We start from the raw sequence: 21866 nt of genomic DNA, 5'->3' as shown, positions 1-21866 counted from the left end.
AGCGTAGCTTTCTTATTGGATCCAGAGTATTGGGCAATGGAAATAGAAAAACTTGATGAGGAGGTGCTGGAAGACTTTTATGATGTGATAGGCAGGTTTTATGCTGATCCTGATGAGCATGCATCAGTTGTTACTGATCTTACAAAGTTTAAACTCAAAGAGGGCAAGTTTGGTATAGAATTTGTGCAAAAACTTGCCACGGAGCAACCAACGTGGAAGTGGTGGATGATGAATGGTGGTAGTGCACCCACCCTTAAACGCCTAGCTGTTAGAATCCTAGCCCAATGTGGATCCAATTCAAGTTCTAAGAGAAACTGGAGTACATATAAATATGTACATTCCACCATCAGAAACCGCCTTCTAAATTCAAGAGCTGAAAAATTGGTGTATATGGACTGCAACCATCGACTATTGGCAACAGTGCAAGCTGAGAACTACAAAGAGGAGATGCCGCACTAGACTTATGATGTAACCAATGATGAGGTGGATGAAGACAGTGAGCTGTAAGGGGAATCTCATGAAGTAGAAACTACATGTACTTTAGAAGAGATTGAAGAAAATTTGGAAATTGAACCAACTTTGACCCGTCGCAACAAGCGACAGTGGTTTAATTAATAGATTATCGAATCCATTGAGTGACTTCTGCTTAAGTTCAAAAACTGTTTATCTTATAATCTTTTTTCATATTTAATTTAAGGTTTAGACATTTGCTTAATAATAAACGAAGCCCTTAAAAACCTTTACAAGGCCACAAATCACTAGTAAAGCTGAATAATATACAAAGCCCTAACAAATCTTTGCATTATCACATATCATAATTGAAGCTGAAGTGAAGACAATTCACAATTCACTAATAAATTCTCGCAAGACAACGAGTAAATGTTTTCAAATGTTACAAAAACTATCCAAGTGATAGTGAAATATTTGTGAGAATATCTTCATTATCCTGTTCACGCTGACCTTTATGCTTATTATAGTCTTCAGACATTTTGAACATTGCATATAGCTTTTTGGATATCTCATACTCACATATAGCACAATGAAAGCTATTCATCATGCTTTACATCAAGCATGATATATGGTACATATGTCCGCATGGCAAGCTGAAGTGACCAAACCACTCATGAAAGAATGATCTACATATGGGGCAAGGACCACCGTGCTCACCGGAAGCTGGACGGGCCTCAATAGATGTTGGGTGCTCAATCAATGTGGTAGCATTTTTTTTTAATATAGTCGCCTCTAACTCTTTTACGTGGCGAGATAGCACCTTCACCTCCCTTTGCAAGTCTCTATTTAGGGTTGCTTCTGCATGAGAGCCTTGTGTAGCTTGTGATGCTTGCCTGAGTTGAGTTTGAAGCTCCTCCTTAATTTGGTGCACTTCCATTGATGCACCTTCTAGTGCCAATGACATCTCTTGCTGTGTGAAGGTGATTGCACTGCTGCGAATGTCCTCAACCGTCATATGGGGTGTCCTTGAGCTGAAGTCTACTGCTTCACCCAAGACATAATGCATGTATAACATCTTGGAAAACCACAATGGACAATCCATATGATGCATAGGATGACCCATAACATCGAGATATATGTTCTCTCCATTGTCTCGTATGTCTGCATTGATGCATTGTGATAGCTTGAGTCGGCCTTTCTTGATGTTGTCATCTGCAACGCCTGGCCATATGGATTTGACCATTTCTCGGTCAATCCTAGAGTTCACCTCTTTCCATTGTGTACCCACTGGGTTGGCCCACTGGGAGCAACAAGCTACAATTCGAGCAGTTTCATTCATTCCACCACCTTGACACATGGATCTGAGACGCTCAAAAGCGCGCTTAGCCCTTTGATTATCATTATCCATATCCTGATTAAACACTATACTTCATACAAACTTAATGATAATCAACTGCTATAAGAGTAACCACCATTTTACGACAATCAATTGCTATAAGAGTAACCACCATTTTATGACAATCGATTGATATTAGAATAACCACCATCTTACGACAATCAATTGATATAAGAGTAAACACCATTTTTTAAATCAATGAATGAAAATCAGTGATTCCAAGTGGCTTATTGCTTGAAAATTAAGAGAAAAAACAAAACTCATAGAAAATTTGTTGTCTATTAAGATATAACAAAGTGTCTTTATTACTCATACATCATCCATGGCGCATAAAACCCAACACTACAAGAGGTTGTGTGCTCTTGTGACGCTGTTAGCGACGGAAATACACTGGGTTTTTATAACCCCCGGCGTCGCTAAAACCGTCGCTAATAGCGTCGCTATGAGAGCGTCGCTATATGCGACGCTATAGGCGTCGCTATATAGAGACGCTCATAGCGACGATTATAGCGACGTTTACACAGAAGTCTATAGCGATGCTTATAGCGACGCTCCAGAGCCATAAATAGCGACGGTTATAGCGACGCCCGAGAGATTTTTTTTTTGGTGACAGGGCATTGAATGCCCTGCCACCCATCAACCGTATTGTACTTGATTCACTTTTTAAAAAAAGTGCAAGGGTAGATAATAGACCCAAAATAGTCACCCACAAGACGCATTGTTTGCAAAATTGACAAGCGTAAAATTGACAATTGTACACATCATAGGCAAAATGAATTGATTGGCAAATGTAATAATGACAATTGTACAACATCATAGGCATAAAGAATTGATTGGCAAAATGAACTGCGGTGACAAATGTAATAATATACATGGTTCAAAAAGACGTATAAAATCCGTCTCATGATACATAAGGTATGAGAAACCCTAAACTAATGCTATCTAGCTACGGCTAAACTGACGTCGTCTAGTCAGACGTCTCATCGCGTCCAAGCGGGTATCAAAAGATGTGAGCGCGAGTAGAAAAGAGCGTTATACACCATGGAAGGTACTTAGAGAGCAAGAGCTTTTACAACACGGAGCAAAATTGTTCAAATACAATATTTGTGGCTTTAAGAGATCTCTCTCTCATCCTCGCATAACTCAGCATAACTTCTTATATCTATATAGAGCTCTCCGTTTAAACACATATCCTCTGTTTCATTTTGTAGCTCCTCTGCATGCACCCCATATAGAGTAGTAGCATCTTGATGCTCGTCTGGCACCACCGCAGCGGCTTCTGATTGAGCATCTTCTCTGATCTCCTCCATTGATGCCGTTATGATTGGCACATGGTAGCCTTCATACGTCCTTGCACTACGAGGGGCTACCTCTATGACGTACCACCAGTTTGATGTAGACTTTGTAGGATGAAATATTACCTGCCAAAGCCACATAACTTACATGAGAGCTTTCAAGCACATAACTTGTTAAAGGGGGATGTTAACTATTTACATACTTACTTGTTCACAATGCTCGGGTAGTAGGAAAGTGTCTCTTAGGTCACTCCATTTCTTAGTAGAATCCACCTCAAGAAAATCAGACTCTCCTCTACGCACAGTAACGTTGCGACCCTCCATGATTATCTTGAACCATTGCACGTCGAAAGTTGACAAAAAATCCTCTGTAATCGATCCTCAAAATCTCTTGTAGCGTGCCAAAGTAAGTGAGTTCCGCCACCACAGGATCTGCATCAGAGGAACGTCATCGACTAGACTGTTCAAATTTTGCCATGATTCCACAATCTTGAGTAAAACGCTTTTTGTCGATCCGTTCCACCGTAAAATGTCGACCTTTACACCATGCTGCTGTGTATGACTTATACTACAAGGAACAATGATTTGCATCCTCATATTGTGAAATCCACTTTTGCATCACTGGATTGTGAAGCATGCAAAATCGGTTGATTTTAGCCTCTAGATCTTCCGTCATCTTCTTCTCAACACCGAGATTGCACATGAAAATCCCAGATATGCGCTCATCATCTATGGTTCGCCATAGCGTGTCCCGGGCTTTATCAAATCCGTCTAGCCACTCTCCAATGTACACTAGGGACTCTGATACCAACCAACCTTCTGCCATGCTACCCTCCGGACGTGCCTTTTGACGCACATATCCCTTAAGCGTTTTCATGAAACGTTCTAAGAAGAACATCCATCTGGAATGAGCTGTGCCAGCTATTTCCACCTCATCAACTATGTGAACAAGAAGATGCACCTGAATGGTTAGCATGGCAGTAGGAAAATGTTTCTCAAACATGCACACAAGCTCCGCAGCATTTAGTTTGGCGAATGGTATGGAGTCTACGTTGATCTCCTTTTGTGAGATCCATTGCACCAGCTTTGCAAGTTTGTAGATTGTGTTACGGATGTCGAGAGACAAACATCCCTCAATGGCAACTTGTAAAATAAACTGTAAAGTATGTGCAACAATGATATTAAAGTCCACATTTTATGCAATGATATTAAAGTCCACTATGAACGTACCTGACACATTTTATGCCAATCATGTGACTTCAAACCGGTAAGCTTTCCTTCTTTAGTAAAACACGTTCGGAGCGAGTGCATTACGCCAGTGGGGGTCCGCAAAGATCGAATGGTCTCTTTTTCTTTGCGTTCTTGGGCTCCTGTGAAAATCCATGGTGCTTTAGGGAGTTTTATCGATCCATCAGACTTTTTTTGCGGCCAATATTGCTCCATACGATCCACATTTCTAAGGTCAACTCTGGCTCCCAAAATATCTTTCTTGCCGGTCAGATGGTCCCATAGTAGATTACCCACATTCTTGAATATGTGCATTGGATTGAGCAAGTGATTGATCATGATTCGGGGCCAGTATGGTAACTCGTACCATAAAGATAGTCTCTTCATCCCTGGAGGCAATCCGTCATTGCACATCTCCTTCTGCTCTAACCATGCTTATGCAGACATCCTTGGTGGCTCTCTTCCCAAAAAGCCGTCGCGTAACACATGATTCTCTGGAAGATACGCTTGATGACCTTCGTAGATTTGCTTCTTCAGTGAGGGCGCCCTACGTGCATTCAGTCTAGGTCCACATGTGACACATGCTCTGTATCCGCTTGTTTGAAGCCCTGCATGTATACACATGATAATAGATCAACTATGGGAAAAAACAAGATTTACAGTGTCTGAGTAAGGAGTGTCAATAGATCACCTGAGCATTCTGTTAGCCCGGGATAGTCATGCATGGTCCACATTAGAATGCCTTTGATCAAAGCATTCCGTCGTCCTGTGTGTCGGCTCATATCCACCACCTCTATGCCAATCCACAATTGTTGTAGCTCTTCCAATAGTGGACGAAGATACACATCCATATTCTCCACTTTATATCGCCCTGGCACAATCAAGCTTAGCCATAGGTGCCCCTTCTTCGTAGTCAACCACGGGGGAATGTTGTAGTTGACGATGACAACGGGCCATACACTGTAAGATGTTGATCTTTGACCAAATGGATATACGCCATCCATAGCCAGGCCTAAGCGCAAATTTCGAGCTTCCCTGGCAAAATCCGACCATGTTCCATCTATATGTTTCCAGGCTGCGCAATCTGCAGGAATTCGTAGCACACCATCCGAAGATTTATTCTCCTCATGCCATGATGCTAGGGCGGCCATGGACTTACATTCGAAGAAATGCTTGATGCGAGGAAGCAGAGGAAAATGTCGCAAAACCTTTTGTGGAATTTTTGTCCCGTGGAGATCTACTCGATATTTTTCGGAATAACATTTCGGACACTTCTCCATGTCTATGTATTCCCCTCTGAAAAGAATGCAGTCATTAGGACAAGCGTGGATAGAATTGTAATCCATCCACAAGTTTCGCAAAATCTTTCTTGCTTCATCTCGGGAATCTGGCATCACATTGTTAGCTAGTAGTATGTGCTCTTTAAGCAATCTACACAACATAAAAATACGATACAGTCGTGTAAAAATCTATCAGACCATTATACATTTAGAGTTTTATTAAAGTAAACTAATTGTAATTTATCACCTGAAAAGCCTTGTGACGCTAGTGTCACTCCATCCAAACTTTGCCTGCATGTTGAGAAGAACAAGGAGTGCTTTCAATCTAGACATACGTGCTCCATTATACAATGGCATATCGGCTTCACTTTTCATATCATCATAGATAAGCCTTTCTGAATACATGATCGTCTCGATCATTTCATCAATCTCGGGCTCAAACATTGCCTCGTTGGGAATGTGCTCTGCATGATCATCCCCCGAGCTGTCAGAGGCTACATCTTGTGGCCTCACATATGCTGCTTGACCAAAGCGCCTGCGAACACGTCTATTGGGTTGCAAGATTGCTGCTTGTTGGCCAGCGTCAGAGTTCGACGAGTTATAATTGGCAACAACTCGATCTATAATAGATGGATCGAACTCGCCAAATTCGCGAACGTGCTGCAAAGAAACACGTCTTGTCCGTCGCACAGCATGCTTGCATTGATTACAAGGACATAAGACCCTCATTGAGAGATAGGTGTTTCGGTTGGACGGTCCCACATCCTCGTCACTACTCATAATGAGGATGAAAATCTTATAACCTGGACAACAAATTTAATATTCTATTGGAATTCTTCTTCTTATCTCTCTCTCTCTCTCTCTCTCTCTCTCTCTCTCTCTCTCTCTCTCTCTCTCTCTCTCTCTCTCTCTCTCTCTACCTCATATTCTCTAGTCATGTCCAATCCCCGCACACCTCGGTCTAGAGGTGCACGGAGATCAGAACCACCGGGTTATAATCTAGTCTTTATTGGTCAATACCTATATTTGTGGGTACAAGAAATCTACAGACCCACGTCTACATGATACTGCATGTAGTGGACAAAACCCCTTTGCCTCTTCTCTAGCTGTAGCACTTCACAGCATCTTAACATCTTTTCACAGTAGATCTTTTCATTGTTCGTCTAACTCTAAACCCTAAACCGTAAGTAATTCTTGCGTGGACTCGATCTAACGTAAATAAGCGTAAATCTAAATAAACGTAAATCTAACTAAAAATAAACCTAAATCTAATTTAACGTAAGTCTACATCTAACCTAATCTTTAACGTCTTTTGGGATAGTTTCCTACGACGTTAAAACTCTCTTCTTCTTGTGTGTGTGTGTGTGTGTGTGTGTGGGTAAACCTAAATAAACCTAAGTCTAATCTAATATAACATAAATCTAAATCTAACGTAAATTATGTTATATTAAAAACAAAGAACTAAACTAACAGGGATTATAAGAACCTTAAAACTGATTTAACACATAATTTTTCACATAACTCGGCAAGAGTTGGCATTCTCATCACTAAAGATGTGAGATTTAACTTCCGGCGGTGACGCTGCCTCATCTCCATCCACATCTGACGACAGCAATTGGCCCTTTGGACCGTTCTTGCTCTTGTTACTAACTTTGAAGTTGCTGTTGAATGACTAGAGGTTGTCTAGATGGTCATTGTCGGGGATGTAGTGACTCTTGCCGCCCTGAAGATCCACCTTCTTCCCTATCTTCTGAAGACATTTCACCAGTACTTTTGGATCGACGGAGCCCACCATGAGTGAAGGCAGCAATACCCTATATTCCATTGAGGGCTTTCTTTACCCGCTTCATGCAGGCATCACAGTCTATGGAGACCTAAATCTAATCTAATATAACGTAAATCTAAATCTAGCATAAATAAACGTAAATCTAACTAAAAATAAACCTAAATCTAATCTAATTTAACTTAAATAAACCTAAATCTAATTTAACGTAAGTCTACATCTAACCTAATCTTTAACGTCTTTTAGGATAGTTTCCTACGACGTTATAACTCTCTTCTTCTTGTGTGTGTGCGCGTGTGTGGATGTGTGTGCCAATAAAAAGAGATAAATGGTATAACCTTTCTATCACCCATGCCAAGTATGATAGATTGGTTATGCCATTTCCCTCTTGAATAATAGGTCTTGAGTTCAACTCCTCGTCGGCTAGATCTTTAGGTCTTTTAATTTTAATTAGTTTCCTACGACGTTAAATTAGTTTCTCTCTCTTTCTCTCTCAATGTTTGTGCGTTTTTTTGTTTATGCATGTTTTCTCTCTCTTTTCCTCTCTCAATGTGTGCATTTTTTGTTTATGCATGTTCTCTCTCTCTTTTCCTCTCTCAATGTGTGCGTTTTTTGTTTATGCATGCTCTCTCTCTCTTTTCGTCTCTCAATGTGTGTGTGCATTTTTGTTTATGCATGCTCTCTCTCTCTTTTCCTCTCTCAATGTGTGCATTCTTTGTTTATGTATGTGTGTGTGCGTTTTTGTTTATGTTTGTACTCTCTCTCTCTCTCTCTCTCTCTCTCTCTCTCTCTCTCTCTCTCTCTCTCAAAAACACTATGTGTGTGTGTGTGTGTGTGTGTGTGAGAGAGAGAGAGAGAGAGAGAGAGGGAGAGAGAAAGAGGGGAAGGGAACATGAGAGTGAGGAGAGGGAAGGAGCATACCTGGCTCTCCTTCCTCTCCTCGTGTGTGTGTGTGTGTGTGTGTGTGTGTGTGTGTGTGTGTGTGTGTGTGTGTGTGGAGAAGAAAGAGAGAGAGAGAGAGAGAGGGAGAGCGTTACCTGCTCCTTGCTTGAGGGCGCCCAAAAACTCAGATCTGAGATCTGAGTTTTTGGGCGCTCTCTGTTATTTTTTTAGCCCAGCCGGCGTCGCTATGAGCGTCGCAAATTTACTTGTAAATTTGCGACGCTCATAGCGACGCCGAGAAATTTTTTTTTTGAGCGTCGCTGTGTGAGCATCGCTAATATGAATAGCCTCTTATAGTGCAAATTTTAAAAGTGCTTTTATAAGTCAAAAGTCTCAGAAAACCCTGCTTCATAAAGTACATCATATATCCATCAAAAAAACGCTACACTCATTTCAGAGGGAGGGCGTAAGCATCGTTCTGGCTGGGCTTCAAATCTTTCTAATTCTTCGTCCAAAAGTGCCAAGGTCTTTCTCTCTGTGGATTTCTTCCTCACCCAACCTTCCACAACAATCCTAGATATGCCTTGTACCTCCACTGAAACCTTATGTTTGAACCAATCTGTGATCTAGTAGTCAGAGAACTCTCCACAAAACTTACAAAATTTCCATATCACCCATCCTATGGCGTACACATCTGTGGCCTTGGTCCATGGGCACGGGTGATTGCCATCTAGTAACTCAGGAGCTCGCCAAGGATGAAGCTTTTGCCAGTTTTCATCAGTATTGTTGGTCTTTTGTGTCTCTAAGACAACACACAGAGCCAATCCCCAATCAATTAGTCCAATACGGGGAGTGAGATCCTTGGTAAAGTCCAACATGATGTTCCATGGATGGAGATCATTGTGGATCACTCCCTCGTCATGTGGGAATCGCAATGCCTTCACCAAGGCATGGATCAATGAGGGAGCATGATTGCACAAGCTCTTGATACGTGTTTTTTGGTCTTCAGAGGGCTGCTCCCATTTAAAGTCTTCAGGGATCTTTCCTTTCCCCTCTTGATGCGCTACAAGCGTCGTGAAAGAGGCATGTGGATGGGGCACTGTCTCCATAAGATCACCTAAAGTTCCCCCATTGAAGTAGGGGAATATTAGAAACCATGGAAACGTTACAGAGTGGGCAATACTCCTCACAATCCCTCTATGGTTGAGATCTACCCCACTTTCTGATGCAAAGCTTTTCCACTGATTCTTGGCCTCTCCTTTGAGCTCCTTGGCACAATAAGTATTCGTTGCAGAAAGGAAATAGATCCCTTTGATTTGAACTTGCCACCCTGTTCCATAAGCCCTTGACCCAAGTTTCTTGATCTTCTTAATGGACTTATTTGGAATGCCCAGAGTCATACTACATTCAGAATTGTATATACTGCTCTCCAGGTGACTGGAAGAAGCAGTAGAACCCGATGTTCCCTCAATGGCAGCCTCCTCAATAAACGGCTCTCCAACTTGGATGCTCCCCACAACTCTGGTGATAGCCATTTGCATTTTCTTGCTTAGGCCAAACTGTGTGTCTATGTGCGATGCTCGCCTTGACCTCTCCTTTTCAGCTCTCCATCTAGTGTTTCAATGCTCTAGCTTACCCTTGTCTACTTCTTGAGGGCATTCCTCTTTCAAATCAGAGGCCACCTTGGGCAAATTGCCCACCCAACTGCTCAGTAATGAGATTATTGATTCGGTTGTTTTGTCTGGATATAACAAAAACATTTTGCGGGCAATCTCACTGTATAATGATTGCAATCCAGACTCATCTGCAACAATCTGCGCTATATCGTCAAGGTCTAGTGCACTGAGGATCGTAATCAACAATTGTCTAATTTTCTTTTTGAACTCTATCATTGAAGTAGCAGAAGGATCCATTTTGCCTGCAATGGTCCCGGGGAGGTCACCTAATAAAAATGTAACCTATCACGTGAGTTCAACAGAAGGGTATTTAAAGTTCTTGAAACTTACAAAAATATATATACAAAAGGGAATTATTTTTTCAAATTTGAAAAAAACTTACAGATTTTAAAAGAAAAGGGTACATTTTATTCTTAAAAAAATTCACAGATAAGGGGTTTTACAAACATACCTTGAACGCACGTGATATGGTAGTTTTACACATAGTGAACCCCCCGAGGCAATGGTATTATTGCAAACAACACATTGTGAAATATAACTATGTGCCACTGCATTTGGATCTTTTCTATGTGAAAGAAAAAGTGCAATATAGACCATAGATCTCGTACGCTTTTGCAGTGACACACCTAATCGCAATTGCAACCATGTGCCAATGCCTCACCGCACGACAACTTACAAACAGATGCTCCTGTCATTCTAGCAACAACACACCTAGTCGCAATTGCAACCATGTGCCGAAGCATGAATGACTGGGAGCAACATAAAATATAGTCACCCTACGCTTTTGCAATGACACACCTAGCCACAATTGCAACCATGTGCTAGTGCATCCACGCACGGTGACTTCTTTCAAACAGATGCTCCTGTCATTCTAGCAGCAACACACCTGGTCGCAATTGCAACAATGTACCGAAGCATGAATGACTGGGAGCAACATAAAACATAGTCATCTACGCTTTTGCAATGACACACCTTGTCGCAATTGCAACCATGTGCCAGTGCATCCATGCACGATGTCTTCTTTCAAGATTCAAGCATATGAAGCATTATGAAATTATTTGAGCACACATTCATGCATTAGATGCTAATGTCAATCTAGCAGCAACACACCTAGTTGCAATTGCAACCATGTGCCGAAGCATGAATGACGGGAAGCAACATAAAACATAGTCATCTTGCGTTTTTGCAATGACACACCTAGCCGCAATTGCAACCATGTGCCAGTGCATCCACGCACGGTGACTTCTTTCAAACAGATGCTCCTGTCATTCTAGCAGCAACACACCTAGTCGCAATTGCAACCATGTGCCGAAGCATGAATGACTGGGAGCAACATAAAACATAATCACCCTATGCTTTTGCAATGACACACCTAGCCGCAATTGCAACCATGTGCTAGTGCATTCACGCACGGTTACTTCTTTCAAACAAATGCTCCTGTCATTCTAGCAACAACACACCTATTCGCAATCGCAACCATGTGCCGAAGCATGAATGACTGGGAGCAATATAAAACATAATCATCGTACGCTTTTGCAATGACACACCTAGCCACAATTGCAACCATGTGCCAGTGCATCCACGTACGATGATTTGATAAAAGAAATTTTAAACCTTTAAGTTTTAATGCAAAAAACTCAAAAAAACATCAATAAAAGAAGGAAGGGTTTAAAAAATTACTGCTACAATGCTTTGAGAATGTGGAAAGCTGCCAGAAAGTTTGGTGAAGACTTTTCAATGTACCTCTTTTGTGAAAAAGACAAGCACCGGCGTTGCCTTTATATAGCCACGGCGGGCCCGGCGGGAAAATAGCTTTACCCGACGGGCCAACTAATTAGCCCGGCGGGCTACGAGCCGGTCTCCAGGTCTCCCTGGAGATCAAAAAAGATGAATGTTAGTTAACAAAATATTTGTTATTTTGCATTTCTATTGTTATTAACCTGAAATTATAGTGTGATCACGTCATTTTGAAATCCCTATCTCCCATAAATTTCTCTTTCCATTCAGGTTTGTCATCCTTGATCTATTATGTGGTCCATTCTGAAAGGTCAATGTCTTTGTAGCTTCCTTCAACATCTGGCAGAATTGATGGCATCAGTTCCTTCTTCTTCTCTATGGTTAGCCATTTGAGTAGTGGATAGGGAAGTTCTGGCTCAGGAACCTCATTCCGTAGCTACTCTGGAGTGATGTACTTTGATAAATCTAATTTTAGTAGATGGTGCTTGTAGTGGAGGTTCCTGGCCACAAATTCCTTAGTCACTACCCAGGTAGATGTGAGTAGTCTCGAGGAATTTTGTGGGGTTCAATGAAGTACCCACATCTATCGGGCCTTCAACCTACATGTCCTCTTGCTCTATTTCCTCTTTTTTTTTCTCACACTCAGGCCTTGTTTACAAGGGTCCTTTCTCCCTAGCTGGGAGGTTTTGGAATTGCTCTACCGTTGACAATTGTTTTCTTAACTCCACTTCCTTCATCAACAATTTGATGCTTTCATCCTTTGTCTTTCCTTTCTCTACCATGGCCTTGCTCTTGGTGTGTAGAGATTCTTCTAAAGTGATTCTTGATGTTTGAGAAACGTCCAAGGCCTGTTGTAAATCTGTCAGCTGCCTCTTGTAGATATTTCCCTTCTCAGAACTGCTTGTTGGGATGAGCAAAGCATCTTTGAATGCTTCTAGCTATCAATTCTTATCAGCTATTTGGTGTTTTAGTACATCTAGTGAGATCCTCTGCTTCTAAGCCAGTGTTGCAGATTCCTTGGCACTTTGGTGGGCCTGTTGGTATTGCTTCTCTTTTTTTATCCAAGGCAAGTTTACTTCTTTGCACTATGTCCTCTTGCACTTGCATGTCCATCTTCTCTTTCTCGTACATCTCCTTGTATTTTGCCAGCTCTTCACTGACATGCTAGGCATGACTAGATATTCATAAAGACCAAACGTTGTACAAAACGCGGTCTTTAGGATATCTTCATTCTCTATCCTTATTTGATGATACAAATTTTTTAGGCCAATCCTACTAAAGTAGGTAGTGCCTTGTAGCTTATCAAAAAAATCTTATACTTGAGGTATGGGAAATCTATTATTGATAGTGATATGGTTTAGTGCTCGATAGTCCACACACATGCGGTATGTACCATCTTTCTTTATGGATTCCCAAAGAGTCTACACAAAAGTCAACACACCAAGTCAAGATGGCATCAGCCCCATCCACACAAACACCAACCAAAACTCTGGCAAAACAAAAGAGAGCGACTACTATTAAAGCAACAACTCAACACAAAGCAGGTTTGGGTCAGGAAAGATGAAATACATGCAAAAGAATCACTCCATACCCAGAAGCTAGCAAAGAATTTAATCTTAGCTGACATTCCCATATAAAAGACCCCTAATATAAAAGACCCCTAATAAAATCACAAAAATATGGGTGCCAAAGAAGCTGAATCAAGCTTAAAAAACACAAGAGTTTATTTGAACTCTGAAGAGCGTAATTTGACTTGATATTTCTTAGAAAATGCTAAGTAATGCGTGAAAAGTAAGTAAACACGGATCATGTCATGTCAAGACCAAAATAACCCCATACTCTTGTATATACTTCATACATAAAAGTTTTTCGTATTTTGTTTTTAAGAACGTGGTCAACCTTAGTAAAAATTTGCGAAAAAGCACAAAAATAGACCGATGGTGGCTTAAAACACTTTGTACATAGCAAAAAGCTTATATTCTTAAGCTAGAAATAATTTACCTAATTTTGGGTAATTTTTGAATTGTTATTGGCTTAATTTTGCTCAATTTTGGAAATTACTATAGTTTTTAAGTACCTTTTTAGGATTTCCTTTTTAGATATCTAATAAAGAAATCTAAAAAATCAATAGAGAATCTGAAGCCAAATGACAAAATTCCATAACAGAATGAACTCGTAGAAAAAGTTTGGAAGCAAATAGAAGACGTCAATTTTTGGCCTAAATATGATAGTGGTTGGCTAAAAGGTAAATCTTTCATATCTAGGACATACGAAGGAAGATCCGTAAAAAATTTAAGTATGCACAAGGAATGATGGGATCAAAAAGGAAAACAGGTTTTAAAAAGCACTACGCACATATACTAACTTAGGGGGATTTTCTAGTCATTTCCACCTAGTGACTTTGTGGAAGAGAGCAAGCGAGCGAGCACACACATGGATCAAGCATTCCCATGGTGAGTGGAGCTAGTGGTGAGTTCTATACTACTCATAGAACATGTGTATGCATGCAAAAACTAATCCACTCACCGAAAACACAAAAACATGGTCTAGGTACCTCACATAGAGAATTGGGCAGTGCACACGGTAGGAATGTCCAAAAGACAAGTGTAGGGCATCAAAAGGACCCCCACAACATGAGGATTGAAAAGGCATGACCCATGTCAACATCAAGTCTCATTGATAGCTACCATGTTTGTTGCCACTTGGCACCAAAATATTAAATATGCATACCCACGGGATGTACAATATCAAAGGATCCCAATGAGGCCATGACCACCTCAAATGGATACCCAAAACCTAGTAGAAACAACAAAATTTCCCAGGATCTTAGAAACCACCCTTACACAGAGTCTAGGTGACCAAACTATAGGTGCATTACCACAACAAGATCTCCTTGGCACAAGGAACCAAGCCATATCAATTTTGTGCAAAATGACCATAGATGATAGCTATCATGTGTGGGACGCATGTCTAACCTCACCATCCTATCTTATTGCAGTATTAGCAAGAACCACGATTAATTTTTCAAACCATGGGACGAAGCTGACTTCACTAGTGAATAGAGGCTACAAGAGGTTGTCAATCTCTCAGAAAACAACTAACAACTCGCATCTAACTCAGGCTACACTCAAGTGACTGAAATCACCAAAAGCCAATCGCTTATCAGCAAGCAAATCACATTCGTTACAGCATCAAATGACATCCAAATGTAATGAAACTTCTAGGATAAGTTTATAAGACCTAAGCACACATGCCTATGGCCTCAAACCCCACTTTAGGTCAAGTTTCAAAATCGCGATTATTAACAGCAGTGGATTTTTGACCTAGTCGTTTTCAACCTAGAATGCATCTAAATGCTTAGCAATGATGTCCCAATACCCCACCTTTGCTTAGTTTTTGATTTAAAAGTGTAAATTCCTAATTATGGTGAAATTAGGCCGCGGGTCGGCGACGCCAAAAGCTACGAAATACTGTGAATGGCTTACGTCAATGCGTAGAGCTCTTACATGCGGTTGCAATGCAACAAACACAATCGCAATGTGACAACCGGGGAGGGAGTAGGAAGTGCGAGAAGGAGAGAAGTGAGCGCGTTAGCTCACGCTATGTATTTCTTATCCAAAAACTTAATAAAATCTTTACAAAGTTGGCTTTTATACCTTAGCCAAGGTCTTAAATGTGTAATGTTCGGCGCCCAATACCTTGGAGACTCCACACTTATTGTATCTGCAACCTAGGTATAGTAACTGACCTCTTCTTTACAACTTTGAACTCCCATCGAGTCCGTAACACATTAAAATATTACAATGGCTTGAAATAAATTGGGAATTTACAATACGTGACCATTTTGGGAAAATGTGGAAAATGTGTAACTCCAATCTTTATTGCTTCTTCACTTTGATCTTCAATGTGCATCCGTTTGTCTTCAGTCTTTAGCAGCTTTTGTTAACTGACGTTGGCTCAGTTAACATTCCCCCCTTCCTATTTTAGTGTCCGTCCCCGGGCACTGTTGAGAGAGTGTCCTTGGAGGCGGTGGAAGGTTTTGATTGGTTGTTGATGGGCTAATCTTCATTTTGTCATTGGATTTGTTGATGAGGTTCAATTTGATGCAACATCTTCATTGGTCGGCGTAGTCGATTTTGAGAGATGATGTTGCATTTGTCCGTTGTAATAGCATCATGATGAGGTTGCTGTTTATTTGTGAAAAATCTGTACAAGGGAAGTAGAATGATGAGGTTCTAAATTAGGGTCTAATACCTGGATGACCAAAGGGAAAAAACCCATTGGGAAAAAAGTGCCTTTGGGATACGCGCATTATTGGAGTACTTATTAGCATGAAAAATATTAATAAAGTACTGAAGGAATTATTTGTTGATAGATATGGAATTAAGAAGGGAGCAAATATGAGAGGGTAGCATGATGTAACATTGATTTGCCTATTGTAGTCTACTTAAGGTGCATAGGTGGAAGCAAAAAAGAGTGTCTAATGCATATGTCCAATGGTGGGACATCCTATTTATGCATACACTGAAATTCATGGAAAACAATATGTTGTGCAAGAAAGATTTTGAGGGGTTATTCACAAAGATGGTGTAGCTATAAAAGCATATGACATGGCTTTGCAAGCTGGCACCCCTTTAATAATGGTTTTCATTGACGAGGATATGTGCTCTCATCTTACTCTGCATTGTGCGTGAGTGTTGGACTCTATGACACTTCGCCATTTGTAAGTTAATAGACTTCGACTCTTATGCTCATCTCATCCAGCATGAGCGACATGACTTTAGATATGCTCAACTCTTTCAGCTTGAGCGTAAGCCTAATAACTATGACTCTTAGCACAGAGTTTAATATGACTTAAAGCTTTGGGACTAATGATTTGCTCATTTTATGTCTCAGCAGCCCAACTCTGACTATGCAAAAGAGTGTTTTTTGCACCCTGGCGACTTGACTTTTTACATTCTTGTACTCACTACAAACATTTATTTAGGTAAAAGTAAGCTTGAATCCTCAAAAAGAGGATTAGTGAAGGACCAAGCTGGCATTGAAGGTTTCTTTTTCCATACCTGTTTTATCATCTTTGAATCTGCGTTCACGTTGGTTGGGTTGTCCTTCTTTGACTGTGAAGACTCCATTGGTTGTTTGATTCTCTAATTAGGCCTATTGATAGAAGTCTTTGATGTTGTTGGAGGCCTTTGTTCACTTTTGGCATCTGGATTTTGACTAGGAGCATTGGAAGACTTAGGAATCCAAACCTCTTGATGACCTTTGTAACTCCTATGTTGACTTTGTTGAGCTTTAGGTCATGCTAAGATCTTGAGATCTTAATGCAAGTTTGGTGTAGTTGCAATTGTCTTGTGGTTGACTGGTAGCCAAATCTTTGTATACCCTGTGTAGAATCCTTGTCCAAGAAGAACATTCTTTGAGATCCATCTTTGTTCTGTATCCTCTTGTGAGTTGTGGTAGACTTTAGCATCTTTCAATGTGGTTTTGTTGTATACTTGATGCTCAGGTATCCTAGGATATTGTCGTGATTGATACCTCGTGGGCCTTCTGCCTTGGGAGGGACTTGACGTTACTTCATATGCCCTAACGTTTTGGCACCCACATATGTCTGTTACCTCCACGGTATTCTTGTTATTTTAAGCTCCATTGTGATGCTATCCATCCCATGTGTTTTTCTTCATGTGTTGATTTCGTATCCTTAATCCAAACTGGATCATTGACTTCAACTAAACTTCTCGGAACAAACACTTGCTTGACTTTCCTTTGATTTCTTGAGTACTTTGGATGATATACCTTTGCTTTTCTGGGTGTCTCCTTAGAGGTTTTAGTTGGGTCAGCAATTGACTTGAAGATTTGAAAGCCTGACTTGCTTGAAGAAGCTGATCCATGAGGGTTTGCTAATGTAGAGACATATGCTATCACATCTTCTTTGCTAATCGGTGGAAGTTCCACTTTAGCTTTACCTTTGTCTGCAATTTTGATCTTCGTTCCTTCTAGCTTTGGTGGCATTTTTTGCTCTATAGCTATCGTGGTTGCTATTGCCTGATTTGCTTTAAGCTCTTCTGAAGTTCTTCTTGATGGAGATGAATCATCTTCAATATGCTTTGCCTTGGCATCAGTCTCCATTTCAACTATGAGGACTTTGTACTGTTGTCCATGGGTGACCAGTCTTGGTCTTCATTCTTTGATGTCTGTGATGAATCCGTCATGTTTGACTTCAGTATCTCTAACATCTTGTCAACTTAATATGTCTATCATCTATTAAGGGCTGAGTGATACTTTGTTGATCATTTTTTAATGATCAAGTCAGTACCCATTACATAGTGTTTCCAAATTTTCAATGCATGTACCACAACAGTCAACTCTTTATCATAAGTACTGAGCTTTGTTTCAGAAGGTTTGAATTAACGGCTTTCAAAAGCAATTAAATGGTTATCTTGCATAAGGGCTGCACCAATACCTTTTCCACTAGCATCAGTGACTACCATAAAGAATGGTCTTTCAAAATCAGGCAATTGCAATACAGGGGCATTAGTCAAAGCATGTTTAAGTGCATTAAATGAGCTTTCTTGTAAATTACTCCATTCACAAGGTGTGTTTTTCTTCAACAAGAGAGTCAAATAATGTGACTTGTAAGAAAAATTATGAACAAGTTTCTTGTGACAGCTACAAAGGCCAATAAAAGAACGTAGCTCATGCAAGTTTTTGGGTCTAGGCCATGACTGAATGGCTTCAATTTTCTTGGGATCTACATATATTCTCTTACCCGATATAATATGTCCCAAATATTCAATTTTATATTGAAGGAATGAACTCTTTTCAAGATTCAAATACAGGTGATTTTGTGCAAGCAGGTCAAATACACGTGTTAAGTGCTCCTTATGCTCTTCTTCAGATTTACTGAATACCAAAATGTCATCAAAAAATACAATCACAAAATCTTGATGGTCAATAAAAATTGTATTCATCAATGATCATGCGTGTGAATGTGGCTGGTGCATTTGTCAAACCAAAAGGCATCACAAGGAGTTCATAGTGTCCAGTTTGTGTTCTAAAAACAGTTTTGTAGACATCATGTTCAAACATTTTGACTTGGTAATACCTTGATTTAAGGTCAATTTTGCTAAATATGTTTGCCCCTTTCAGTTTGTCTAATAGATCATCCACTCTAGGAATAGGAAACTTATTCTTAAGGGTGATCTTGTTTAAGGACCTAAAGTCGATATACATACGAAAGGTTCCATTTTTCTTCTTGACAAGAAGTACTGGAGCTCCGTATGGTGAACTACTAGGTCGGATTAGGCCTTGGTCAAGTAAATGAGTGATTTGAGTTTGTATTTCCTTGTGTGCAGCTGGATTGACATGATAAGGTGCTCTACAAGGAGGTTCACTACCCGGTATAATGTCAATTTTGTGGTCTGGGCGTGATGGTGGAATTCCAGGTGGCAAATCATGCATGAAACAATCTTTAAATTGTGAGAGAAAATCATCGTGTGTGTGGAGTTACACGAAGTTTCACTTTCAGCAAAAATTTGATTGACCAATACTAGATATGTTTTCCCTCATTTTCAAATTGCTCTTTTGGCTTGAGTGTGAGAGAGGAGTGGAATTTTTTTATGTGCTAGTGTTGCTTGGATGGAGAAATTTTTATTATTATGAGTGAGAGACATTGTACGTGTTTTATAATTAATCAACGGGTCACATTCATGATGAAATGGAATTCCCAAAATCATATCAAGACCATGCAAGGGTGCTACCAAAAATTTTCGTGCTTGTGTAAATTAACCAATGAAAACTTCAATAGTGACTTGGGTTTTACAATTAAAATGTTGATTATTAAAAACAGTTTTGACCTTGTGAGGTGATGAGATTTGAGAGAGAGATAGTTGTTGTGCCAAACGTGTGGAAATGAAATCATGGCTACTACCATCATCTAACAAAATGGTGACACTTTCAGCCTTAACAGTGCCTTGCACTTTAAACAAAGTGTGAGGAGATATAAGAGTACCTGAGGATGGGTTGTCGTCGTTATCATAATTAGGATCATATCCCTCACCGTAGTTAGCTTCCACTTCATTGTCGTCGGGAGTATCATCTTTAATGAGGCTAAGAGTAGCTCCGTTGGGGCGGTTGTTGTTGAAGGGTTTTTGACTTGAATTTCTGTTGACTCCATTGCAGTGGCCCTTGGATTGACCATTGGCCTTAGTAGGACCATTTGGGCACTTATCTACATAGTGACCATACTGAAAGAATTTAAAACACTTCATCTTTTTGTTACCATTAGAATTTGGATTAGGATGTGGGTTGTAAGAATTTTGGTTGCCTCGTTGCTGCGTGTTGTTGTTGTTGTTGCTTGTATGAGGTTGAGCAATTGTAGGAGAATTGTCAAATCTACGTCTCTTGAAAAAAGTACGACTTTGGTGTTTGTTTCTGTCAAAGTTAGTAGAGAAAGGAGGTCTCTTATTGCGGTTAGTGTTAGCAGGTTGATCAGTGTGAGACAATTCTCCACCTTTCTTCTTTTATGCATTGAGAGCCAAATTAATAGCCCCAGATAGAGATTCTGGTTCGAACATATCTACCTCAGCACCAATTTGTAGTACCAAACCTGATATGTACTTACGCTTCAATTTCCTGTGACCAACATGTTCAATAGCTTGCAATTGAATTAAACAATTCCAAAAACGATCAGTGTAACCCTGTACATCTTCATTTCAACCCTGTCAAATTAAATTCCATTGACTTCGTACTTTAGCTTTGTACTGTGTGGGCAAAAATTGGGGTAAAAATACTTTTTGAAATGCATGCCAGGTACGTTGTCTTTTCCCATGCTGTTTGGTGGCGTTCCAACACAAGCAGTGCTACTAGTGAGATGATTTGATGCACATTTTACCATTTCACGCTCGGGGAAGTCTTCATCATGAAAATAGTCATCTAATTGACTAACCCATGCTAGAATATTTAGTGCCATCAAAATCCTTGAAAGTGGAGGCTTTTCTGCTAATTTTGTTTTTCTTGGGTGCCGGTGCAGATTCGGTGCATGCAGAATGCAATAATTTATCTTCAAGTTCTTGCCTTCACATGAGTTCATATGTGAGGGACTGTTGCAAATTTTGAAGTTGTTCCGCAATCGTGGGTGCGTGAGGAAGGTGTGCCATGATTGCGTGCTTTTTATATTTTTCTCTCTTTTTAATTAATTAATTAATTAATTTTTGTTTTAATGATAATGCTTAAAAGGGGCTATTTGGTGATATCTACACATACAATATGCGGAATAGAAGAGTAAAATAAATAACAAAAATGTAATGTACTTAGCTGAGAAATTGCGGTGGCGTCCAATCGGGAATGGTGATGCGTTAGGAAATTGCCAAAAAAGGGAGTGGTCCAAGGGTGCGTCTGCGAGTCAAGTCAAATTGCATGGCGTCTGATCTCCCTTATCCTCCCCAAAGAAGACAACAATATCAGTTGTAGAAGAGAGTCCGTAGGTTATTCAAATGAGTGATAATTTTTTTGATTAATTTGACGATGTTCGGATTCTTGGTAAATAATTTGGCAGCTCCATTGAGATAGTCGGTGTCAAGGAGGAATTAAGTTGGAAGAGCCGACAATTTTTGTTGCAAAAATATTTGGCAACTGTGGGAATCTCCCGTGCCAATGCCGCCCAGCGACTTGCAAGAAACGAAAAATCGAGATTCTTGGAAAAACAATAGCTCCTTGTGACTGAATGGGGGGGGGGGGGGGGGGGGGGGGGATCGAGTTGGGAGACCGGTCAAGGGGAGGCAGGGGATATAGCTCACTTGGTAGAGAACTTGAACAGAAGGGGGTGAATCGAGTTTAAGCAAGGATTTTTTTTAAAGCTGCAATTGGGCGGTCGGCCATTGTCTTTTTACTTGAGTCTCACCTTTTTACAAAAGGTGTGAAGGCATACAATAACATTGCCGACCAGTAAAGAGGCAGAGAGAGAACGACATGATGACATGGAGATGGAGACATAGCGCCTTGTGTGGGCCGTTTCGGCCTCTGCAGAAGAAGAGGGTTATGATCAGTAGCCCAGGGCAACCTTGTACGGATGCAGTTGCGGCAGGTTTGGTGCTGTACAAAGCATTCCTTTCTCTACTCAGGAGGTCGTTCCCACTGTGA

This window comes from Adiantum capillus-veneris, chromosome 20 (genome assembly GCF_014529385.1).
Source record: "Adiantum capillus-veneris isolate H3 chromosome 20, ASM1452938v2, whole genome shotgun sequence".
NCBI classification, from domain to species: domain Eukaryota; kingdom Viridiplantae; phylum Streptophyta; class Polypodiopsida; order Polypodiales; family Pteridaceae; genus Adiantum; species Adiantum capillus-veneris.
This window is presented reverse-complemented; position numbering follows the sequence as displayed.